The 26,133-nt window shown below is 39.1% G+C and overlaps 1 protein-coding gene across 6 annotated transcripts in view; it reads left to right on the top strand.

The window, feature by feature from the left end:
* AFF2 (ALF transcription elongation factor 2) overlaps positions 1–26,133 on the top strand; it is a 347,616-nt gene that overhangs the window by 122,542 nt on the left and 198,941 nt on the right. The gene's annotated exons all lie outside the window — the stretch shown is intronic.

Genomic DNA, 26,133 nt, shown 5'->3' with positions numbered 1-26,133 from the left:
ACTGGATGGGCCAAGGTCCATCGTAGGAGAAGTCAGATCATTAGACTTCTTGTGTAAGAAACAAAAAGCCCAGAAGAGTATGCTTTTTATTTTCTTTTTTATTTTCTTTCTTTTTTTCTTTAATTTGACCCTTGGGTGCACTTTTCTGCTGTTGGTCAACAGCCTGTTGACTTAATGTCTTGAACCTCATCAAGGGTTTAAACATCATAGTAAATTTCAACACTTTGTTTCTCTGGTCAGCTAAAGATGAGCAGAACTGGGAGGTAGGTGATAATAAAAAATTTTTGTCTGTTGTGTAGTTACTCTATTGTGAAATTGGTCCTTTCCTCAATAGAAATGAATGCTGGGGTCATTTTTTGTTCCTGCATGAGGGATTGCCTACATTTCTTCAACAGGTGCTAAACTCATTCTTTTTTATGAAATTTTCTTTGGCTCATGCCACTTTTTATTATGAGGAGATGATATATGAAAATAAAAACATGTAACCAGTATACTGTGAATGTTGCTCATTGCTGGGCCTCTATTATGTGCAAAATCCTCAATTTAATTTTCTGTACCAATTAGGCTGCAATAACCATACTTTCATGAGAGGATAGTGCCACACTCCCAGGAGGATAGCATATTGGTGTTTCCCTTTACTAGAGGTATCCCATAAGAGGTTTAATTTAAGGGTCTTGGAAATTGTAAGATCCTTGAGGTTTCTGTTCACAAAATTCCCTTGGCATCATCCTTCCACAAACCTTTCCAGTCCTGAAAGAAATCTGCGGTAAAGGACTGTATTTAGATAAACCCTGGAACAGTACTGCAGAGAAATTTACCTTCCTCTTGTAGGGCACAATGCTCCTGTCGGAATGGTGCCATTGTATTCCCCTTTGGTTTTTCAAACATAGCCTCTGAAGGGACGGAGATGTCAAAACCAGGAGGTGATATACTAAATGAAAGAACTGGAAAGTATGTGGTTTAGTAAATAAATGGATTAGAATATATTGTTGTTTTCCAAATTGAAATTATATTCTCAAGAAGGAATATTTCTAGTTCTTTTTTGTTTGTTTGTTTTTGTTTTGTTTTTGTTTTTTGAACACAGTATCATAGTGTTTATGCATTTATCTTTAAAATTAATAAACGTCATCAAGATACATTCTACTCCCTAGGAATTTTTATTTTGACCTTAGCTGTATTTCTCACTTTTTCTGACTTACAGACAATTTTATTTTCTTTTTAAAGCAGAATAATGTTTTTAGTAAGCAGTTTGCATTTCCCTCATCAGGCTCTTTCAAGAAGCATGAAGGAGAATGGTGGGAAAAGTTGGTCATGCTGAAGGAGGTAGTTGGGGCAGGTGAAAGCTGCCTTTTCTTCTTCAAATTCTGGGCTCCCACTAGAGTCTCGGGGCTGTAAAAGAGGCCTCTGGAGTTTGAACAGCTTGTTCCTGAATTCAGCTTCAAGGTTAGACGAAAGCTCCGTCCTCGTACCAAAATGAAGTGGTTTTGCATTGAACTAATCTACTTAATTTTTCTTTATGCAAACCGTAGAGCAGGTGTGTTTTGTGCAGCTTTGGATTTTGCATAAATTTTGAACAAGCAGTTGAAAATACAGCATGAGTGATTGGTAAGTGGCTCTGAGAACAAATGGGATGTCTCAGTCTGTCAATGAAAACTAGTACCTTACTGTCTGACACTAGGCTTCCCTTGGGTTTTCTTCTTGTGCAGGAAGGTGTAACATACCTTCATACTAATGCTGTCATAAAGACTTTTTCTGACAGTTCAAGGAAGCTTATGCTCAGAAAATACATTTCTGTGAAGTTCATTTAGTCATCTGGGATTGCTGTTTCCTTCATTATTCATCTATTATCTAAATTAAGAATTAGGGAGACTACTTTCCTTTGGACAATATTCCTAAAAGTGTAAGCATTTTTTTTATTACAGACTTGCAATAGTGGCAGTTTTCTATTTTGGAGAGTATCTATCCAGGAGAACTATAGTAATAATGAAAACATTCCATACATAATACCTTAATTTTCTTGGCAGCTTACATGTCTTTATTTGTGATGTTTCTGTCCCTGTCTTTTAATCAGTGTCATGCTGTGAAATCTGCCATTTTTGCCATGACCAACCCATGAAATTTGTCATTGCTTTTTTTATGTTTTGCATGGGGCTTGCTTTTTGATTAGCAAGAAGAGTTCACAAGTGCATACTTTATTTGCATGAAACTGTGCTCTCCAAAAAATACATGGCCTCTCAGTCTGGCCCCCAAATTGGATTTTAAATCGAGGATTGATATTTCTGATATTAAGTGATAGTTATCTCAAGTATGTTCCCTTCTGAAAGCAGCTATTCAGTTAGGTGACATAGTGCTGTTAGTGGAGCTTACCTTACATCCTTGAGTTCATCACTTTCGCACTGCAGCCTTCTCATATTCACTCAGGTTGGTATAGGTGGTTAAGCTATAGAAAAGCTTCCTGAAGAAAACAATTTAGACACTCTAAGCATGTGTCATGCAGTAAAGCAGATTATTGTAACAGGCTCAGTTAAGGGTTGCAGCCCCAATTTGAAGGACAAAATCTGTGGGAGAAAGTGAAGCTCTTATGAGAATGAGGGATATTTGGACAAATTGTACTTCTAACACTGAAGCAGTGTCTTATGAACCCTTTGGCTCAGCAAAAGATAGAATGTTTACTTTAACAATGAGGTGACATTTTGATAATTATTAAACAAAAATTCAGTTTGGCTTTATTCGAAGTGAGCGGTCAGAATGAATTCATCTGCTCCTACTGGAAGAATACTTATCATAATGGATTCATGTGGTATCCATGTGCTTGTCATGTGTTCTTTTTTATACACCTCCCTCTGTAATCCCATTTCAATGCCACTTCAATTTAGCATTAGTTAATGGACTCCACATAAAGGTTGCTCATTTTTTTTTAATCTCCAAATAAATTTCTGGTATTGAAAACTGCTAAGCTGGAGAGGAAAGCACTATGTATTAATAGTAGCACTTTGAAAACTTAACAGAATTATCTTCCTTTTTGTCTGTTGATTCCCTTTTACTACCTTACTAATTGATAAACAAAATAAAAAGAGGCTGGAAATTAATCATAAAAAATGAAATTCAGTGTTGGAAGGGAATGTTCAGCTTACCTACGTATGATAGTCATCAATAATTTTCGGCTAGCGTGGAAGATGGTTGGATCCCTGTCAGTCAACAGGAACAAGGGTGAACAGAGCCACCAGTTCAGCAGAGGAAAGGTGCTAGTGTAAGGAGCCCGCATCCACATGCTTGCTATAATTGACATAAGTAACTTTCTTGAATTAGGAGCATAACTGACCAAATGATGTAAGTTGGTTCTGAAGACACCTGCTTACCTTGGATGCTCAAGCTGGAAAACTAAGGCAGCTGTTAGAAATATCTCCTGGTGCTTGAAATCTGCAGTGCTCCGTGGGTGTTAATCTATTTGACTCAGTCTAGGTTTCACTCACAGACTGAAGACCTGGAGTATTTGAGTTTTTCCATGAACTTCACTAGGCTGTGACTTAGGCTGGGTGGGTTCACAGTGTGGTGTGAGACGGCTCTACAAAAGACAAAGTGGAAAACAACTGTTATGATGGAAACAGAAAGTACTTCAATGAATAAATTGGCTCCAGTTGTTTATTATTTATTATTTATTATCCCATAAAAAGGGTTTATCCAATATGACTGGATCTGAATTTTCATAGGGTGTTTTAAACAAAAGTGGCTTTGTGTCAAATATATTCTGAAAAGGTCAACATTAGTTTACATCAAAGGTTTGGGTTGTTGAGAAACATAACGTGAGGTCATAATTTCTGCTTATTTGAAGAGCTACAATAAGCTGTTTGCCAGAAATTTGATCTCTGGTAAACAGGCCATCTAGGCTCGCTTGCAAAAGCTTGCAAATGCGCTGATGCTTTTTGCCTGTTAGGTTTGGGAGGAAAAGCAACCCTGAAAGCTGCCAGTGCTTATATAGAAATTGGCTCTAGTTCATTTTCTTCTACTTTTGTTTATTTTTACTCTTAATAGTGAAGTCACCTGGAGAAAATAGGATGGAAGGCAGAAAGAAGGGGAGTAGATAAGAGGAAAGGCCACAATGTTCAGACTCCAGCTTAATCTAGCTTTATAAGTGCGTGGTGCAATTGAAAGTTGCAATAGAAGTTGTTGATCCTAAGCGCCCTTTTAAAAAAGATATCATAAACTACAGGCTGGAGCCCCTTTACTTCATGTTGAGGATGGGTCATAACTGAAGGCTTCTCTCTGTAAGGGGGCAGGAAGCCTTAGCTTAGTTGAGGGAGGGCACTCAGAAATGCCAGGCCAGTGTTGCTTTCACAAAGGGGGAAGCAAATAGCTCAGTTTCTTCTGAAGATTGCCCATGGTTAGCTACTGCCAACCTTTCCCACTCCTTTGACTATGCCCCAGAAGTCACCTTTTGATTAGTTGGAGACCACTGAAATGCTAAAAAGCCTTTGTCTAACACAAACGCTGCAGCTGCTTGTGGGTCTTTAGGAATCCATATGTTCCTTTGCATTTGGTTATGAGGGTGATGTAATTTCTATGCTTTCACACACATGGAGACTATAATATCACAGATGTAGGAGTCCAATGATTAACATACAGAAGTTTGTTTAATTCCATGCAGTTTACGAACCTCCTTTATAAGATCAAGAACAATAGAGTCATGATGCTGTCATTGACTTTGAATGAACTTTGTGTGCTTCTTTTATTGGGGTAGAATATCAGGCCTCTGAGACTTGTTGAAGCCATAGCATCCCTTAGGATCAAGTGACAGATCTTATATTGGGAGTATCCAGCAATTATCCAAATCCTTTGTGTACTGTTACTCACGGTTCTGTTTTTTACTCTAACACTGCTAGTGGTACTAATTTTCAAGTTTCTTCGCAGACTTCTCTTCATTGCCCCTTAGTGATGTGCTAATTAGAACAGCCAAATGCTATAAATGAGTCTGTCTTTGCGATTTTTCAAGGACTGGTGTCTAATCTTCTTCTCCACCATTATTGAGATGTTATGAGGTAATGTGTAAAGTTTTGCTGTGGGAAACCAAACAGGGAGAGAGAGATAAAGCATTCAAGGGAGGCTGATTTAACTCCTCCAAGTACAGCTGTGCTAGTGCACTGGGGGCTGTGCATGCGGTGCTTCACAACCTTGCACTTTCAGTTGCAGCACTGTTTCTCTCTATTAAGAAAGAGAAGTACTTTAACACTCATAAGCATTTGAGCCTGGAAAAAGGCAGCTCTATGTAAAGAGCTGTTTCTCAGAATAGGCAATAGGCAAAGTCTGCTGTTAGTCTGCCAAAAACCAAGATCCACCAAAGTAGACACAAGTTTATGAACAGGGAAAGGGAAAAGAAAAGTCATGGATTCAGTCTCCCTTCACCTAACATACTTTCCACAATAAAGAAAAAATAATCTATTTGTGTTTGCACTCCAAAGCAGAGGCAACTTTCCTGCAAGCCTGGCAACAGTGTTCTGAAGCGCAGCTGGGCAGGTCTGTGACACATGGCAATTCCGTGAGACTTGGGAAGGTACAGCATGCAGAAGTCCTGCTGTGTGGAGTTGCATTTAGTGTTATCCATCCCACCAGATTTTAGTTGTGGAAATTGTAAGGCCAAGATTAGGTTGTTCCGTGAAACCAATTGAGAAGAGTAGGTGAAAGATCTCACTTGCCTTGCCTAGCTTGAAACTATGCTTCACTTGACCTAGCACTTAACCTTCCAAGAAGAGAATTAAGTTTCAGGGGAACTCATGGGAAGAGGAATCTTCTTTCAACACATGCAGTTAGCTGTTCTGCATGAAAAGGGTTGGGAGAATCTGACTAGAACTAACACCTTGTTAGTAAGGTTCGTGTGGTTTATATATATATTAAGTTTTGAATTCTTAGCGGAAAGATGGTCTGTACGTACCATGCAGATTTCTTTTATGACCATTACATTTAATACATATGGAGGCTTGCCTTAAATGCATTTACTCCGTGTTCAACTGTCATACCTAATGCACAACAGAGACAGAAGTAAAGAATATTTGCTTGTGAGCTCGGAGACTAAGGAAAATTATTCTGAACATCATCCTACTTTTGTTAAATATAATGGTAGAAACTTCTCTCTTCAGCATTTTGGGATTGAAAAGTCTCCTCTCCACTGCCCTTTTTAGTGTATTCCTTGATTCTTTATAAAAGGGTTTGAAATCTTTTCTGTAACACTATTTGACTAGATCTATGATGATGTATGCCAGAACATGTCAAAATAATTGTGCGGTAACTATTCTGGGTTAAGGAGAATCATATTTAATGTTACTAATTTTCACATTATTTCACCCATAAAAATCTTTCTAGCAGCAAAAGTTTTATTGCGCTGTATTTCAGAGTCTCTAATTTATTCATGGGATAAATGTTTCATATAATGAATTTTCTAGTAAATGTATTCTGAAATTCATGCAGGAGCAGGACCACTGTAAAGCTGCACACAGTTGCATTAAAAGAGATAGATTTCCCCCACTGGAAAGTTTGGAGGGCAAATCCTGTAGCTTACAGCCTTTATAGCCCTGCTTTCCTCTTTTACTAAGCTTTTGCTGAGCTTTAACAGTGTTATTGCAAAAATGCTACTTCTACATAATATGCAAGTTAAATTTTGAGTTGTTTTAGATGTGCAATTCTTTGCTTTAACAGAATGTTAAGGCCAGTATTTTTGTTGATCATGACTTAGCCATATTTTTAGTGTTTACACTGAATTGTTTTTGTTCCTGCTTGATACCTTGGCAAGCACAGACAGGGAGCAAGAGGTGTTGAAAGCTTGTTTTCTTTTTGTTAGAATAAGGCACTCAGTTATAGAAACGTATTCTGGTTGAAGAAGAGGCGCAGAAGAGCACAATAGAGATTGATTCTGTCTTTTGCAGATGTCCTGGTTTTTGCCAAAAATGACGCCTAGATAAGGTAATGTACTGAGCAGCACATGGATCAGAAGAGCATAGCCATACACAGTATATTAGCAGCCTTAGGTTTCTTCCTGTCTTATCAGTGGAAAGTCATTTGTCTGTAAACTTTCTCTTGCTGTATATGCTAGGTAACCAAATGTGGATTTCTGGCAATGAAAATCTCACATTATACAGCAGAGAAGTGAGGAGCTGATGTTCCTGAAGAGATTAAGACTCTCAGGTGTTACTGAAAGGACAGCTCTAACCTTGCTGTACCGTGTTGGTGAAAAATTTGGGGATAAAACCGGTCTTGAGTAACCAAATTATGTCACAGGGGCACCTAGCCTCAAGCTGGGTAACATTCAGGGACAAACTTATTGCCAATCGAGTCAGTGCTTGACAGCTTGCAGCAAAACAGTCCTTCTGCCTATGCCACATAAAATATGCACAGTGGTCAAGACTGACATAAGCATTAGATGTAATTACCTCTCTACATATGAGTAACACCCACATACTTCTGACTGAGTATGAGAAGGGACTGAAGTGGCACTATTTTTGAATGCAGCATGTTTAATAGTGATCAAAACAAAAGAAATGAGGGCTCAGATGTTGAACTGGGGTTAACAGCGATACCAGGTCAGTATACCTAGAAGTCTACAGTCTACTGTTCCTAATTAGTAAAGCAGTACTGCACCAGAATCTTCAGTCTAGTAAGAACAAGCACTTGTCAGGAGTCAGAGAAAAAAGTCAGCCTTTGTGGTGAATGGAGAGGACATCCATAATCTGAACAGTCTCTCTGTGTCGTTTCTTTAAGGCTGCTTCTTAAATAAATTAGGTAACCTTAGACCATTCCAGATTTCTGTTTTAATATTCTTTTCAGGGCATGGGGATTTTAGGATGTGAATCTCTGAGTGACCAGATGCATAGGAGCAGGTATTAAACTGCTACAATGTAATTGATATATGCTGCCATCAGTTTTGACCCAGGTAATAGCACAGCTAAAACAATTTCAAGTGGATTGAAACATCCCTGGAGTACTTACTTCAGTGATATAAAAATCTTGAAGCTGTGTGTCTTAAGTCCTGTAAATCATGTTAGACTTAATGAAACCTTCTGCAGGAGTATTCCATATCTATGATGCATTCAGCTGCAGTCCGTTGGTGTTTTGCGTCTGGTTTTAAGAATTATGTAAACTTTTGATGAAGTGCTATAGTCGATAGGTTTGAAACATAAAGATTGCTTTTTAATGGTTCATTTTTGTAGAGATCTTCATCATTGCTAAGGAAACTCCTGAGATCCACCATATTTCAACCTCATGTTTTGATTTTCTTTTGACAGAGGAATTTTTCCTCATGGAAGCTCCAAAATGAGAGTTGCATCTGTTGTGTACACAATATCTGTTTCAGCTGGCTTGATACAATTGAGTCAGAGGAACTTCATAAGAATGCTCTTCTAGATCCTAAAATTTATCTATCTATCTTACATTATCAGTGAGCTATAAATGTTGTCCTTTGGAAGTTACTAGATAATCACAAGGAAAAATGACAGGTGAGACGGCAGACACATACATTTCTCCCTCCATATGCACACATAAATCCTTCTGACATTAATGAGAAGAACATGCATGTAATGAAAAAGACAAGACTCCATAATGAAAGTTGTGCAACGTGAAGCACTAAAAATGTCACATCAGACCTTTGTTTTCAAATATTTTCTTATCATTATTAATGTGCTTAATAGATACAAAGGTCTTATCTCTTTTAAACTAGGGCTGTCTTATAGATTTTCCTAATTTATCTTTCAGTAGTGCTTTTACAGATAGTTTACTGCTGGAGAAGAAACATGTTGTTCTGTGTCATTAGAGGATATATGCAAAATAAATGGATTCAGCAAATCCAGAGAACATTGTTTTGTCCCATGCAATTTCAGGTGCTTATTTTGGGAGCAAGTGGATCAAGCTAAGAGGCCCTCCCCCCCCCAAAAAAAGCCTGAGTTTCACAGAAAACATTCAACAATTTAGAAGTGCACTTTGGACTTCCTCGGAGATACACAGACCAATAATGATTTTGGAAACCATTGTTTGTAGTGCCAAAAGTCTTAGCCTGCATTTACCCATGATTTATCAGAACCAGATAAACCACTAAAAAAAAAAAAAAAGAAAAAGCAAAAAAAAAAAAAAAAAAAGTGAGAGGGAGAAAAAAGAAAGAAGTACCTTCTCAGAAAAGGGACTGGCATAGTTATCATGACATTTAAAAAAGTAGTAAGGTCTTATGTGCTCTTATTTGCTTTCTGGTTTCTAAACCAATAAATGTAGCATTCTGAAGCTGTTCTCAGTGACTCTGCAAGCTAAAAAGCTTTTAAATAAATGAAAACTAAGTTTTTCATGTGGATAAATGGTGTGGTAGCTTAGACTTTAAGAGGAGCACCAAATGTCTCAGAACTCTATGTAAATCTGGTGAGCTAGCACTGCTTCTTCAAAGTTATTGAATTTATTCTAATGCTTGCTAGGCAAAGATGCATCCCTTAAAATAATTAAAAAAAAAAAAAAAAAAAGGTCAGTGCTATCTGAAAAATACAGAGATCCTTATCCCTGTAGTATATCTGATAGCAAATAGATACTGCTTAGTTCCTTTAGATGCTGTTTTTTTTGAAGAAGTGTCTTAGAATGCATATAGAATGCACATTTTTTTTCTATGATTACTTTAATCTTAGTGGATGCAGTGCTGTTTTAGAGTGTTATCCCAAAGGTGCTGTATGCTGGCTGTTCTGAAAGGCACTGACACATACATTCAGAGCAGACTTTGGAGGGGCTGGGCTGGAAAGAAGCTGCCATTTACTGAAAACAAACATTTCAAATATAAAGCTTCCCAGTCCTATAAATCCTTAGCCTCGCAAAACCAGAGCTCATACTTCCTACTTCACTGTCTCACTGAATTGTGTCCTCTTAAACCCTTTAGATTTAAACATTAAATCTGAAGTCCACTTCCGTCAGAAGTTTTCCTCTTGAATTCTGCTCACACCTTTAATGCTGCACCGTAGGGCTAACCAGAGTCTCACTGCTTTGGGATGTGAAAAATAGGCTGTATGTGGTGGTGTGGAGGCAATGCCTTTCTCAAAACATCTTAAAGCTGTGCTCTCTCCCATTGCTTGGGACATCCTGTAGAATATAATCAGCCACTGAAAGAGTAAATCCTTCCTGAAATCCATTCCAAAGGAAGCCTGTCACACTTGGACACTATAAACACTGAACTCCTTAGTACACCCCCCCTGCATCTCTGCCCTTTTCTCTGCTTACAATATCCATTTTTATCTTTCCTGTTACTTAACTCCCACCACACTGTATTAATCATCTGGCCACTATCACATTACACTTAATAAATGAACAAGATCTAATACAAAAATCCCTCCAAACCAGATGACTTAATACTCTTTCATGCTTAACTCTTTCTTTATTTTGTCCGACAGATTTGTTGCAAACACTCAGGAGTATTCTGTAGAGAATGAAATACTTCTAACAGGCGTGGTTTAAAATATATGCAATTTCTATAACGTACTTTAAATACCACTGCCCTTTTCTGTTTAAAGGAATATTGTGCATCCTGTCTTCTTTGTAGAAGAAGATAAAATTGCTATTTTTGTATACAAAAAATGAAATGGACAAGCCTCACAAAATTATAAACTTACTTTAACATGTTGGTCTCTCCAAGGCTGGGATCTGGGAGGTACTGGTCCATGTACTCAGGGCAGCCCACACCTGGACAAGGCCCACTAATGATGGCCACAGCATTCCTTGTTAACTGAATTACCCTGTTGTCAGAGGGAAAAAGGAATGACTTTCAGGGGCACAAACTCAGTTCTGCTGGGAGCAGGCTCTGCCTGAGCCTCCTTTAGTGCTGACTAACTCAGATCACTTTCTCATGTGTGTTTTTTTTTACCTTTCACTAATGCTTAACTTTAGTTCTGGTATCTCCTTGCCCTGCAGAGCTTGTCTGCCCAGGTGAAGCTGTCGTCGTTGAAGCTGAACCCTGGGCCTTGATCGATCAATCTGCCGTCCCTTTCCTCCTACAGGCTCTGCAACCCCTTCCCAGCTGTTTTCTTTCCGTGATATCTTAGTTCACATGCACACCCATAGCTTATGTCTGTGAGCACACTGCTTTTTAACTTCTCCAGGTGAGTTGGACATTCTCACAAGGGACAGCCTTGGTGCAGTGCTGAAGCACAGGTGGCTGTGTTGGAGCAGCATGCCACCTCCACTTGCGGAGGCATTGAGGCACTGGGAGCACGGGGCTGCAGGGGCGACTCTGCCCAGGCTGACATGCCCTGCTGCTCTAAAAAGCAGCTTGGGTTGTGTGGCATTAGCAGGTGTCTCTCCCTCATGTTTTACTGTGCTCTGTAAGTACACCACATTGATACCATGAGTGCCCTTAAGTGTTAATTCCAACTCTTCACCCCATTTTTTTTCCCCAAAATGGGTACAGAAAAAAGCCTGGGCTGTTAGAGCTTTTGCTCTGAAATAGATATACAGAGAAGTCCCCAAATATCTCAAAGTATCAATCAGCCGTACACAGGCAGGCTCAGTAGGCAGTGGCACATCTCTTTTGCTGTGTAGAAAATAGGCATCTTCTCATTAATTGCTGAGAACAGAGAAGTAATAGGGTTATCTGAATGGGAGTTTTTAAGATTATAATAGGGGACTGAGAACAACAACACTTAATCCTCTTTATTTACTCACAGAATTATCAAGAAAGAGGATGGTCATTCAAGTGAGACTCACAGATTTCCACTGTCTTAAGTTTGTCTGCCTGAAGCTGTTATGCTTAGCTTTGATTTTCTAAAATGGAAATAAATTTTTAATTCCGATGGTAATTTGTTCACCCAAAAACATTCTACATTACATTTCTAAATTGAAATAGTAACGATCCTTGTACGACTGTGAAAGACTAAGTTCTGTGCTTTCAATGCTTCGGAGGCTTAAAAACACTGGTAAGTAGGTATAGTGTTAGGTATTTAGGAGAAAGATGTTGAACTTTTTATCTGGTGTAGCTACCATAAGGCTTTCCTGGAAAATGTAAACCAAATTACCCGAGTACTGGAAAATTGCATTGGAAAATAACAGCAGTTTAATTTAGTTTTATCACGCAGACTGACAGCTGGAGGAGATTCGGTCTGTTGCCGAACCCCTACATCAACAAGTTGTGTCTCTTTACACACACACAGGGCTGGGAGAAAACTGCTTATTTTAAGACCAGTAAACAGCCACTACTTTTCTAATCCTTTCATTAAGTCTTCCTCTGTATGATTGTTGGCTGTGTTCTCTTTCCTTTCTTTTAATTCACTATCTCCTAAATTGTAAAAATTGAAAACACATTAGGACCAAAAGGAAGAATGAAAAAAGCAAAGTAGACAATCACCTTGTAAACATCTTGTGATGGTGATGGCTATTAAACAGGAACATTCAGTACCAACTGAGGCACAGGCGAGCTTATCCAAGCAAATCAATGCAAGTTAATCTTTCAGTGTCAGCTGGCTGAGTTTTGGACTAGTGATGAATGCCTTGACTGGAAAGATGAAATGCTGGAATGCCAGGCGCTGCTCTGACAGCTACAGATGGTGCCAATTACTGCCAGTAGAGCCTGTCCTGCTGTGAGCCCAAGATGTCTGATTTGTGGTCACAGAAAAATGAAAAAGAGGTTTCCCAGCTGGGCCTGTCACCTGTCCTATATTGCTCTGTAGCAAAAATGGTATTCGTGTTCTAAAATCAAATTTCTTTGTATATTTATGCTAATGATCCCGCCATGCTAATTACCAGACATATGCCTTGGAAAGATGCAGCCACTATTAGAAAATAGAATTTTCCTTTCCCTTGATTAAAATAAACTTCAGAAATTATACAAAAGTTGAAATAAAATGCTATGTTGAAATAAAGAGGAGGGAGGTGAACAGAGGAGGAACAAGTAATTCAATAGCGCAGGCAGCCATTCTGTGCTTAATTTTTCTCCATGCAGTTGAAAGGAATTTACAGGCTATAAATCAGAACAGAATCTAGCCCACAGTCTCCAGTCTCCAGTCTCACCATAGCGAGTTTGAATGTTAATATAACCCTTTATTTTTCCTTTGTACCTTTGAGCCTTTTTGTGTTTGTTTTTCATGTGCCGTCTTATTCCATCACTACCCAAGCTATACAAATTGTCATTTATTGCACTTTCACGTTATTTCCTGCCTCTGTGATATTTAAAAGGATTAGTCTAGACATCTGTGAACTGTAATTGGCTTTTTCCATGAAAGGGAATCAGCTGTAAGAACTTAAGCAACCCAGACTTATTCTACTTGTGATACTTGAAAGCCTTCTGGACAGAGCACCTTTGCTGCAATGATTTAACACCAGGTTACTCGTGTGCAAATGCAGCTTCAGCCAGCTCCTTGCCATTTAATCTACTGTGATTTTATCCACCTGAAAATAGCCCATGTGTTTTAATGAAAATATGTTTTGAAGTAACTGGTTCCAGGTTTGGCTTGCTTCAGATTTGTGCTATGAAAGGGGATTCAACAGAATACTTGAACTTTGAAATACATTTCCCTCCTGCTTTTATTTATATATTGAATTAACAATAATGTGGTAATTATCCTTATTGGAGCATGAAATACAAATCTACCTCTTTTTCCCCTGTCCTCAGAACTCATTTACCACCATTTGCCTGATTCATATGAGCTGGTAGGTGTAGGCTCGGGGGACAAATGACTTGTTTACATTTTATTAGACTCAACCTTTGCTAATGAAGCTATTTTTTCCTCAACTTCAAGCAGAAATGTTTAAGCAAATTTTAGAATCCATTTAACAGTAGTAATAAATCAGTAGACAAATTATACTATAAAAATAGCTCTTAAAGCAGCTGTGGAGTGGAGTGGGCCAAAGTACCTTTAGGCCCTGGCTTGAATCACGCACAACATGTTTGGTGTTTTCGATAAGCGCTCAGTTGCCAACTGTAGTTTCTCCATACAACCTGGGAGAACTGGCCATGTGGCTTCCCAATAGCCATTAGATTTGAGTTACAAGCATCCAAGGATGTAATTCTTTAGTACCTTGGAATGAAGTGATGAAGCTAAAATAAAAGCGGAGAAGAAACCATGACTTCTCTTAATTGTTATTTCACTACCTTTTGTCAACTGAAGGGGAAAGCTAAAGCACCCAGGAACTTTGGGAAGAACTTCAATGTTTTCATAAAATCCCATAGCTTTCATGTGTCTTTTTTCTGAGAGTGCCATTATGTTGCAATGTTTTATTAATTATTGTTATTTTTTCCCTCATCTCAAGTTCTGTAACAGTTTAAGCCAAGTGCGAGTCTCAGCTTCTCATAGAGCCTGGTATTGTAGTACATGTCAGTGAAATCATCTGCTTTTACTGTTTCCTATGTTCTGAGTAGCTGGTCTGTGTTTAAAGACATTATCATTAATATACACGCAAAGAGAGTTTGCTGGACCAGCAGTGGAAAGAACCACGAGAAAAGCCATTATCCAACTGCATGAGATCCATAGATTCGTTCTTAGGTGCAGCTGTGGATCTTCTAGATTTGATAGCATAAAATAAAATCGTCTTTTAAGCACCATTTTCATCAGCAAAGCAAAGGTGGCCGAATAGAGGAGCTTAATCCCACCTCTCTTCCATGTGCAAAGCCGTGCTCTTTGGCTCTTCTGGCCAGCAGTGAGCCCAGCGCAACCTGCGGGGCCAGTCTGCGAGCGCTTCAGTTGCGCTCTCCTATTTCTTACTGGCTTTTCTTTTCCCTTCTCCTAATTATTTAACTGTTTAACGCAAACATCTAGGCTTCGCTGCCAAGGGTCTCAGCTTCTCCTAGAGAAATATTTTGGTTGTCTTCTGACCACTTTTTCATTTCCTGACTGCTGGGAGAAGGAGGATAAAAAAAATGAAAGCCACAGTGGTGGGCCCCTGAGTACAGAGCTTTTGGGGGAGATGCACTGTTTTGTGTAACATTAAACCTGGGGAGATACTTAACCACTTTGCCTCAGTTCAGAATGTCTAATACTTGGCACAAACTGGTGTATTCGTGTTTCATTCCGCTTGGCTAACAGCCAGCAGAGAGACTCTATTTTCATTTTTGAATTTCACTTGGCAGATCCTTAAAAGTCGCTGGAGAACTTTGCCTGGGTAATAAAAACAACTTTTTTTATTGAAAACTAATTATTTTTTCAGCTCCGTGTGCCAGCTGTTTAAAAATGTTGTGGTCACGTTAGCACATACTTTAATTACACAGTTCTAGCGAAATGCAGATCCTTTTGTGAAATGTCCCTCACAGCAGTTAATAAGCCTTTTTTTTTTTTTTTTTTTTTGTGACTACTTATAAACCCATTAAAATATGGAGATAGAGTTTTTGGATATAATTATAATGTAACATTAAGTGCACAAATACCAGTGTAAGGCATCTGTCTGTTCTGGGTGGAAAATGTGAATTTAAGGCTAGAAGACCAAACTTATGTGTAAAACTTAATGAGGCTTTAAGAAATGCTCAGGACGTTCCCAATCACAAGGAACACAGGACTAGAGGTGCCTTTGAAATTTCTTCTGTTCCTAAGGAAAATCCATTTACATACTCTCACGAATCCTTGGGCACCAAAATAATTTTGAAAGTCTAAGTGTGAAAAGCCTCCTGGGACACAGCTAGCCTGGGACATGGGGCCCTGCACAGCAGCACACACCCAAGTGCCAGAAACCTGGTTCCTTAACAGTTGTGCCTGAGTTGGACGGGGTTTAGGTGTCAAGAAACAGAATAAGGACAAGAGCAAGAGGATCAACAGGGAGGACAGGCGCTATGTGAACCAAAGCAGGTGGTCTTGTCCCTTTTGTTGCCATCCTGTGAAGGCAGACCCAAGGGGCTGATGGCAGGAGCAGGCTCCCTCTGTGCAGCTGCGGCTTCCAGCTCTCCTTCATTCCCCCTTCCTGCGCAGCCATGGGGGAAGCATTTCTTCCAGCTTGCTGTGTCGCGTGGGACTTCATCTTTCACAGTGCCAGTGTTTGCACAGCATTTGGCCTGCCAGATGCTGCTTCAAATTAAGGATGGGTCTGAGCCAAAATCTTGGGTTCAAATACCTTCAAACTTTGGGAAAGTTTGCATCCCAATTTTATGGCTTTACTCTATCCCTGCTTCATTTCAGTCTTACCTAGTTACAGTTTTTATATTCTTCTGCAATAAGAAGCTGAAAAAAAAAATAAAATAGGAACAGAGTGGGTGGATGTTCCATGGGAGAATAGTAAAACTTTGCCTGGCTGGAGGCACGCTCCCTTTCCTCGGTCAGTTTATTGAACACATAAAAGGGATTATTCAATGGACAAGAGCAGGCCCACATCCCTACCATTTTTACACTCTTGCTTTTGGTCATACCTTTCTTATAAAAATAAAGAACCTTCTGCCCATTATATTTGATTATTTCCTATAAAAACTAATGTGTTGCATATACATAAGTAGATTTTTTATGCAAGTATATAAACACTATGGGAAAACAGCAGAACATATGGAAAGTAATAAAATCATTTAAAAGTATTGCAGGATATGTGATACCAGAAATGCGCGTTTCTTCTCCAAACCTCTATTAATTAGTCTCTTTGAGTTTGTTTAAATTACATCTGACATCATTTTTCTTCTCTTTGTTTTGAAACAGACTGCAGATCCATTCCTCCTATATTACCACATTTTAAGCATGAGATCGTGGCAGTGGAATGCATGCTAATGCTGAGAACTGTGTAGAATAATATTGGCTCATATTAAGTTGTATCCAATCTGTTTCATTTAGATACGACTGTAACTGTTATAAGTAGCTGTCCTAGAAATAAAAAATATAAACTGAAAATGACAAATCATTCTGAACATGTGAATCTCCAAATGATTTCTATGACCACTGAATGTGTCAGAACGATGCAGCTAAGGATGTCTAAAAAAATTGAAAAGCCTAAACTAGAGCACATATTATGATACATTGCAGTCTGACATTTTCTCCTAGGCAATGGTGAAAAGCAAGGAGAAAAACCAGTTTAAGGTGAGGAGGGAAGAAACAAAAAGTACATTTTAATGAGACATTTACAAATTGTTCTGCACAGGGAGAGACACATTATGCTAGCACTTTGTCACTGTAAATATTGCAGATGTTGTTCCTCTGCGTTTGTCCTGAAGCATTATTAGAACAAAACATACAAACATGCAGCCAAATGTTTTTGTGCTGCTATTTGCCTTTGTGCTGCCTTTGACTCATCCAGGCTTGAGCAGGGAATATAGAGCTGCTCCACAACCAAGTTGTTGTTCGGGCACGAGACTAATTGCTGTAATGATAAGTTCCTTGCAGACCCCAGCACAGACAGCACCAGACGACTACTGGGTTTTGCCTGCAAGACAGCTCCTTGCCCAGCCGTGCTGCAGGAGCAGGCAGGAGGGCTGCCACAGGCAGGACAGGGAATGGCGGGGATGTGAGCAGGCCAGGGCCCTGCTTGCTGGGGAGCAGGTTGTGCGAGCAGACATCTCTGCACCTTCAGCACCTACCGCTGCGTAGCCCAGCTGGGCGCCTTACACACTCTGTGCCTGTGCCTCTAATCCTTCATTTCACTGTCCTTCCCAAGTTTTAGGAAAAAAGGAGAAGAGTCCTTTGGTGTGCAACATGAGGGTATTGCTGTGCTTCTCAGATGCTGATGGCATCTGTGAGAGCTAGTAAAAACATTCCTGGATGTTTCTGTCTTCCCCTTTGAGTTTTGCCAGAAAGCTCACTTGTTTGCCTTCATGATGATTGAGCAAAAAGTTCGTATTTTCTTAAAATCTGATTATTCTTTGTAAATTACCAATGTTTAATATTTTTGGCTGCGAGGCTTTGTTTTTGGAAAGCTGCCGTCCTCTGAATGTATCACTGTGTGTGTATGTGCTCCTTACCGCCGGCGAGTATCATTAATATTTGAAAATTGAGGCTTTCAGTCTCACGAGCATAAATAAATGTTTTAATTTGACAGAATGACTGACAAAATGCTAATCTTGGGGGGGACAGATCCTCACCCTATTTGAATGGAAACAAGTGAAAATAAGAAGCAAAGCTGTTTCAGAGTTTCCTGCAGGAGTAAATATCAGGTTGGAACCCATGTTTAGAAAACATCCACATCCATTGTAACAATGCTTTAGTTATGGTAGCAATTTCTAGTAATATAATTTGATATAAACACTTGTGGTGCAATTACATATTAGGAAAGAAAACTAAAATTAGGTACATCTGTGAGAGGCGTTGGCTTCTTTTATTTCAAAATGTATGATGTGCCCATAAAAAAAGAAATGTATATTCCATTTATGATATGATAGGCTTTAGTAGGAAGGCTGTGTAAGTACAAACAGGGAAAAATACAAATTCTGTGAATAAGATATGGCAGAGTACTTTCAGAAGACAAGGTAATAGTCAAAGATCTATCTGTGCTAATGTGACTGCTTTTTATTTTTGTCACGCCTTTGTAGCATTGAAGATCATTAAGAACTGTCTCCAGGGAAAGGGACCTGTGTCTAAAATCAGTTGGGCCCATTATCTTCTGCAAGAGACTGTCTGTACCCCAGGCATCCTGAATCCTCTGTTTACTAGGGGAGGGAGCACATTATGTAATGGATATTGATACAGTGGGACCCCACATTTCTGGAGCTCATTAATCTAAATAACTCAGAGAGCTGAACGTCAATCTGTTACTACCTCTGCTGTGCCTGCTGTTCCTGCTGCTGCGTGTGTTTTTTTGTGCTTCGTGCCCCCACTTTAGTTATTGTTTGGTTCTGAAATACTCATTCACTGTGAAAAACCTTTAGTATGCAACTTAAAGGATGCGTACCAGCACAAGCAGGTGCCAGGGGATGAACTTTGCTGGTCTGAATGATGGCAGCGTCCCCAGATTTTGCTGTTAATGAGATTCCTCTGCTGTACTGTGCATTGTGCAGAGGAAGGGCTGAATCCAGGTAGGGCATGTGCCCTCCTGATCCGCCCAGCCAACGAGCTTGTTTAGGGACTGAATGCAGGGTTTCCAGCAGCCATGCTCTTTGTGTTCCTTTGCAGCAAGTTATCCTTAAAGAGATCATTTTTAAATACATTTACACACTCCAAGCTGTTTTTCTAAACACAATGGTAAAGTTGAAATAATGCAGCACAGATATGTATTTTCTGATCTAAAGTAAAATGAGGCTGTGAGATTCTAGCAAAAATCAAATTTCTGAAAGAGTTACTTTGAAAACATGGCATCTATTCCCTCAGAATACAATTTAGACTTTCAAAAGACAAATGCTAAAGATGACTGTTCAAAATACAACTTTCTGATTATCTTTTAAAAGGCTGTGTTTTTCACAGAGCTGAGTTTGTCTTCGCTTTTCTTATAAGACTGATAGCATACCATGCATTACCGAATAAAAGCTTATTAGTCCCTTGTTTGTCGATCAAAATCTGTCAGAAGTGGCACAGCATTAGAGAATCAACACTTTAAAAACGTAAACTTTGAAAGACTTATTTTTAGCAATCTAAATATATTTCTACTTTATTTACCTCTGAACAGTTTTTAATAGCTGTGGAAATAGCCCTTTAAATTGCATGACGTCTGTAAAACTGCAGTTTACATCATCTGGCACATTATGCAAAGGTGTAGGTAACACTGAACGTATGGGCTTTATAATGGCTACACAAATACCCACAAATGTTCAACGAGATCACAGGAATTATATGTATAAGCATTAGATAGATGTTATCCATGGTCCAAAAATTACCCTAAATCAGGTTAAGTAGTTATTCATCAGCAGTACCATACATAACTCCTTCATTTAGCTGTTATAAAGATCTCTTCCGAGGTCATCTGTGCAGATGTCTGTGCTTTCTCTTATAATTTGATGACTGCATCTCCACAGACATAGTCCTGGGAAGTCTTCATTGCCCTTCTGACAGGTGCTGAAGAATTGTGGGATTAGTGAAGCTTCAGTAAATTGAAATGTTGGCAATGTTGCTAAATTCACTTTTCCTCGTAATAAAAAGAAATTGTAAAGCTAACAGTTATGATTGTAGATTATTTAAATTCTGGGATGTACCTTCATAGGATCACATTTCTATAATTCCTCATCCAAACAATGCTGATAGGATCAAAATGAATGTAAACAGAGGTATCTATGTACTAGGCAGACAGTCATGTTCCTATCCTTGTGTGATTTTTAATATTTTCATTAAACTAGTAAAAGTCATACAGGAGTCTGTTCAGCTAAGTTAGGAAGCACAGTCCAACAAGGGTTTGGGCTGAGATTTGTCATCACCCAAACTACCATTGCCAAATGCCACCCAGCTTTTGGACACCTGAGGTAGTCTGCTCTAGCACATACATTGTGGAACAAGCAGAATAAAAGAACATTTGGATTCCAGTAAGAGTTTAGTGCTGTTAGCGACTACCCTATACATGCCTATAGAATCATAGAATCATAGAATGGGCTGGGTTGAAAAGGACCAAAATGATCATCGAGTTTCAACCCCTCTGCTATGTGCAGGATCAATATATAAGGAACATGAAATCCAATCTCTGAAATTCAGTTATCTGAGCTGATTTGTCTTCTGCTCCGAGAAACAGGGCTCAGTAACTTCAATTTCTCCTTCTCAGCTTTCAGTTCAAGTCTAAATAAATACTGATCATTTTGGACTTAGTCCATGCAATCAACCTCATGTCCATCTGCTCGCATAACCATGGCCACCTCTCTGTGACAGTTTTCTGCCTTGGTATGCTAGCTATTGCACTGAAGAGAGGTCATTTTTCCTCTTGAGCTACCCTGCATGTGTGGGACATAGTCTACTCACCCCCTTCAAGTACAGAATATGACCTTTCCTTTAAACACCATCTTCACTTTCTTTTTGTTTGCAACTAATCTCTTTTTCTCCCCCTTTCTCTAATGTATCTGTGAGTCTATGTCTTCTGAATGCTATATAAAATAAGTTGTGTTGTGTAGTAATGTTGTAAAGAGAGCTGCTGCTTGAATGAGGTGCTTCCCTAGGAGTAACAATATTTGTTGAGCAGATGTTATTCCGTTCTGAATAATGGAAACCATTTGGTGTCCTTCAAAATCATCATGAGGGCGGTAGACGGGAATAAAAAAGATTCAGCAGAGATGTAACAGCTGGAGAATTCCTTCCCCCTCCCTCCACACCACGAATTGTAGCTATTGCAGATGTTGCAAAATGGCCGAGGTGCTGTTCAGGAGAAAAGCTCTGCAGCTTTCTGCACCATGTGAAGCCATGCAAGTGGCTCCTGCACCCTGCTGAGCTATTCAGTAGAAAGCTCAGCTGGGTCATGGAGTTCCTGCCAAGGGGCCAGAGGGCAATTCCTGTAGAGAGCATCAAAATCGGGGCAGGAAACTCTACTCCCTGCACTCCTCTGAGTCTAATGCAAAATGTCCCACAATGGGCAGTTTTGTTTTTATTAGACAGAAATTCTTCTCTGTGCCAGGAGATCATCGGTTAGGTAATTTAGCAGGTATGGTTACACTTCGTTTACTAAGCTTATTAAAGGCAAGAAAAGAAGAAGTTTTGTTCCTTGCCATGGATCAGAGGAAATGCAATTTGCATTATTTTTACTTTAAGAAGCTCTTTAAAGATTTAAGATTGCAGAGCTGATTTTCTGCCAGCCAGATACTTGCATGCTTTCTTGAACAGGTATTTGTGAAATTTGGAGCCATTAGACTTTTTTTTAAGATGTGCTCTGAGGCTCTGTGGTTGTGTCTAGCTCTGTCTGATGGAGCGGGATCAGAAAGCACTATAAAATAAACTGGCTGGTAGCTGGAGTGATTTATATCAGGAGTCTCATAAGAATGGTTGGGTCTGGTTACCCTCGGTGTTCACACACCGACTGAATTTGTAGAGATAAACTTGGTTGCATGTAATTAGCAATATCTTTGCACACCAAATTCATACCTCCTGCCTTTTCTCCAGGAGCTTGACATATGTGTGCATAAGAAAGTTACAATACAAATTTGTGACACAATTTGTTGTATGAGGACCTTTTGGTCTCCTGTAACTCAGTTTTCTGAAGACTCTTCAAGCTGCTGTGGAGTGCGTAAAATTTAGTGAAGTCTTTTATGTTACAGGACAGTACTGAAATAAAGACATTTTGTGCACCCCTAGCTGCATGATTGCAGAATATTCTCTCAATTAAGAAAAGGTTGAGCGGGTGTAATGTAAGAAATATCAATCCATAAGAGACAGCGTCAAAAGAAATGGCTGCTTTATTAGCAAAAGTTTGATGATAGTGCAGCCACTCAAGTAGAATATTCATCTACTTTAGATCTATTCTTAATTAATCCCTGAATAGTTGACAGGCTTTTTCATTTAAAATTCTGTTTTCCCCCTTTGAATGTCTATCCTTGTTTATGCATTGATACTTGGTTTTCTTACAGCACAGCCTAACCTTTCTTTTCAAGCCTTTTTTCTGTTATGAATGAATACTTTATATCATCAAACTCACACGAAGTGCCAGTGTGGTTTGAAAGTAAAATAAGAAATATGATTCTTTACAGTCAAGAACAGCTTTTCTGCCCCAGAGTTTCATTGCATCAGGCAGAGTATAGGGTAGTGGTCATTTTCGTACTGAGAAAAAACAAACTGGACAAGTGTGACTGTTTTACAAAGTCCATCTTCAGATAGTTTTTGAGATCTTCCAGGTGATGGTGGAAGAGCCAGTTTAGATAAAATCACAAGCAGACCTAATCCAACCTTTTTTTTTGTTTTGTTTAGTTTTGGTTTTTTGTTTGTTTGTTTTGTTTTGATGGGCAAATAAATTAAAGATATTTTTGCTTTTGTTTTCTGAAGACAGAGACAAGACCCCTTGGAAAGCTTGACAGAATGCAGCAGGATTGTGTTGTCTTTGGTAGTGTGCATTTGGTATCAATCAGCTGAGCAGTGCATACATAGCCTCGGGGTATTGCATTGCTCTGCCAGACCAGGATGTGCTGCGGAGGAAACTGGGTTTCTGTGCTGTGCAAGGTCAGGGAATAGAAACCCAGTATTTCCAAAGGCTGTGGAACAACCTTTTAAACTCCAAAGTCATTTGGATCAAAGAAAAGACCTTCCCTCTGAAACAGTAGAGAACCTAGGCTGAACATGTTTCCAAAACACCTTTTACTTTCTGTCTGTGTTCCCACATATTACATGAGTTGCTTCCCGTGTTCCCAGAGCAATCTGCCCTTCACTGTAAATTGAGAAATCCCAGCCTAAGTAAGTGGGCATCCAGGGAAGCACAGATGCTGTCAAGCTGTAACCCTCTAATTTAGTGAAGAAATTAGGAAGAAAGTTCCCCTGGCTTCCAAAGATCAATAGCAACAGATATGGGTGTCTGTGCAGTCTGAATTAGAGCTTCTAATTCAATTTTGGTCAGGGTAGCTCTCTGGAGGGCCCTCTCTCTTCCTGCGACACAAGACAAGTGGAGAAGACCAGTTCTGGAATGGTGCCAACTTGTGGTCTTAGGGAATCCTTTGGAGCAACACTCCCACAGTACTGTTATCTCAGTACTCTTACACTACAGCCAGGCACACGGCTCCTTACACTTTTAATAGAGCTCCATCCTCATGGAGTGGGTGAAATTGCCCTTTAGAGGGGGAAATGATAAGCAGTGCATGTTTGTAGATAGCTGTGCTGTGTCATCAGGACTTTTTAGAAGTCACTGTTAGTTGTGTCTCAGCTTAAACTATAAATCAGCACAACTTTGGTAACAGGGCTCTGGGTTAAGCTCCCCATACTTGTTCAGAGGGAACATGCTTCACTCAGATCCTAAAAGGTGACTTTCTGATTTGTTCATCCAAACACGGGGAAATTTCCCTAATAATTTTTACCAGTCTCCCAGCTTGTTGTTTATGGCTTTTGATGTCATCTTCATTTACAGCAAATTGTTCAATATGATACTAAACTTAGGTATATTAGATCAGCTAGAAATCTTTGTTGGCTCTCAAAGCACAGGCATTACATATTCAAAACAGGACCTAATGTTTCAGAGATTCATATTCTACTATAATTATATGGTTCAATGCAAGTGATTATATCTCTTCTTCAGTATCGGACTGAAAAGTTTTGGTTTGCTGGCTTCCTCATAATTTACTGCTGAGGCATAATAGGCCAGTCTTGCAGAAAAAAAGATGATAAATGATGCTGGCAAGGATTCATAGATTTATTAAATTTCTATCAAACAGTGCAACAAAAAAAAATCTGCTTAAGTTAGAAATGGGCTCAAATTTTTTAATCAAAATTCATGAGTCCTGATGCTTGGTTCAGTAGGTCCAAGGAAGGCTTGAATTGAGGACTGATTAAAGAAAATAAAAGGCTTATTTGAAGTAATTTTTCAATGACGGCTTTTAATTGGATGTTAAATCAAATTCTTATCTGCTTTTCTGCAGATAGCACATTATATAAAATACAGTTAGTGGCACTACCACTGTAACTGATACACTGAATAACAATTGACTTCTTACTTTACACCAAGAGGATAGAAGGACTGCAGTTGTCAACCTGTCAGAAATTAAGTATGTAAATTAATGTTTAAGTATATGAATACGAATATGATTTACAAGAGGCTCTGAGTGCTGTCGGTAAAAAAACTGATTTCTTCACCCTCCAAGGTTAACAATTACTCACTGACCTTTACAAATCTGAGCTATATTTTTTTCTTTTGTCCTTTTTATTATTTTTTTTTTACTGGTATGATGTTCCAGAGTTCCAATAATGCTGAAATAATCTGAAGTAATCTGTCATGTACAAAGTATCTTGCTAATACCTATTATATGTCATGGGTATAAGGCAAGACATTGCTAGAGATAATAGACTTATTATTTAGTTGATGGCTACGGTATCTGTGAAATTTGTTGCTTTCTTTCATTGTAGGCTGAGTTGTAGGATAGCAGTATTTATGATGGGAATGTATTTTTAATGGACCATCCATTAATTTTGTAATGTTTTACTGCTGAGAAAAACATCTGATTTCTCGGGCTTGGGAAAAAAAACAAACAAAAAAACAAACAAACAAAAAAAAAACACACAAAAAACCTCCTAGACTAATCGGGGCCTGAAAATAAAAGTAAAATATGCTGTAGAATCTATGCAGTGAGAAGTGTAGGAGAAAGAGGAAAACCAGCAAGATTTATGCTTCAATGCTACTTTCTTTCTCTTCAATAGGAGAAATGCATATGTGTGGGTTTTCTCTGCTGGAGTTTGCATTGTTCACAGTATAATCACCATGTTGAACATTATGATTATTTGTACCACTGGAATTTGCATCTAGTTCTTATGTATTCCCCTGCCCATTTCTTCACAGAAGTGCTCCCATAGGAAATAAAACTCCATATTAGGAGATCTCCATGAGATTTAAGTTCAGGAAAATTCTGAAACTATCCTTCACAAACAAAATTCTCTGAACAATTAAACCGTGCAAGGCATGACAACATTTTTCCACAAAGAGGCAGTATCGAACACAAGGTAGTGTATGTGAATTGTGGGATTCCCAGACTCAGGGTGGAAAACTAGGCTCTCCATATGGTTTCCTTGTGGTTTCTCATGTTCTCCTATTTCAGATACCAGCTCGTTGGGATCCCGAACTTCTGTAGCTGGGACAAGAGCACTAAGAAAGAAGGGAAAGCTCACTGTAATATTATTGCATGCTAAAATGAGGTTAAGCAATTGCAACTTCTCCCACCGCCTTGTAAAATGAACGCCCTGAGCAGAGACAAGCCATCTTCAAAAGATTCTGAAATCTAGTTTGGATAATCATCAATTTCAGCTTTTTGAAAGCTTTGAAGTCCTAGTTAGTCGTGCCCCAGAGCACATGGCTTGTGGATTTCTGTAGGTGCCTGATACATAGCAGCACATAGTAGTGTGCTGGCAATAATCTAGTGCTACTGTCTTGTAGACACTCTGGGGTCCTTCTGCCAGCATCATCTCTGAGATGTGAATCTAATTCCTTTCCCTCCAAAATGACTATGCAATACTTGGCTGCACCAGCCTCTCTCCGACCAGCCCACAGGAAAGTGCTGGAGGAGTGGGCAGCGGGGTCATTGCTGGTGCTGGCACTGCTTACTTATGGATGAGAAGGTCCCCCATTCAGTTCCTTGCTCGTTCACCAGTGCCGTGCTGAAGAGGGACTTTGCTGCTTCTGAAAGAAAGAGATTTGTTGTGACAGTAATTGGCATTA

The sequence above is a fragment of the Meleagris gallopavo genome, chromosome 9 (assembly GCF_905368555.1).
Source record: "Meleagris gallopavo chromosome 9, MGAL_WU_HG_1.1, whole genome shotgun sequence".
NCBI lineage: Eukaryota > Metazoa > Chordata > Aves > Galliformes > Phasianidae > Meleagris > Meleagris gallopavo.
Note: the sequence above shows the minus strand (reverse complement) of the source record. Positions and strands in the feature narration are given on the sequence as shown.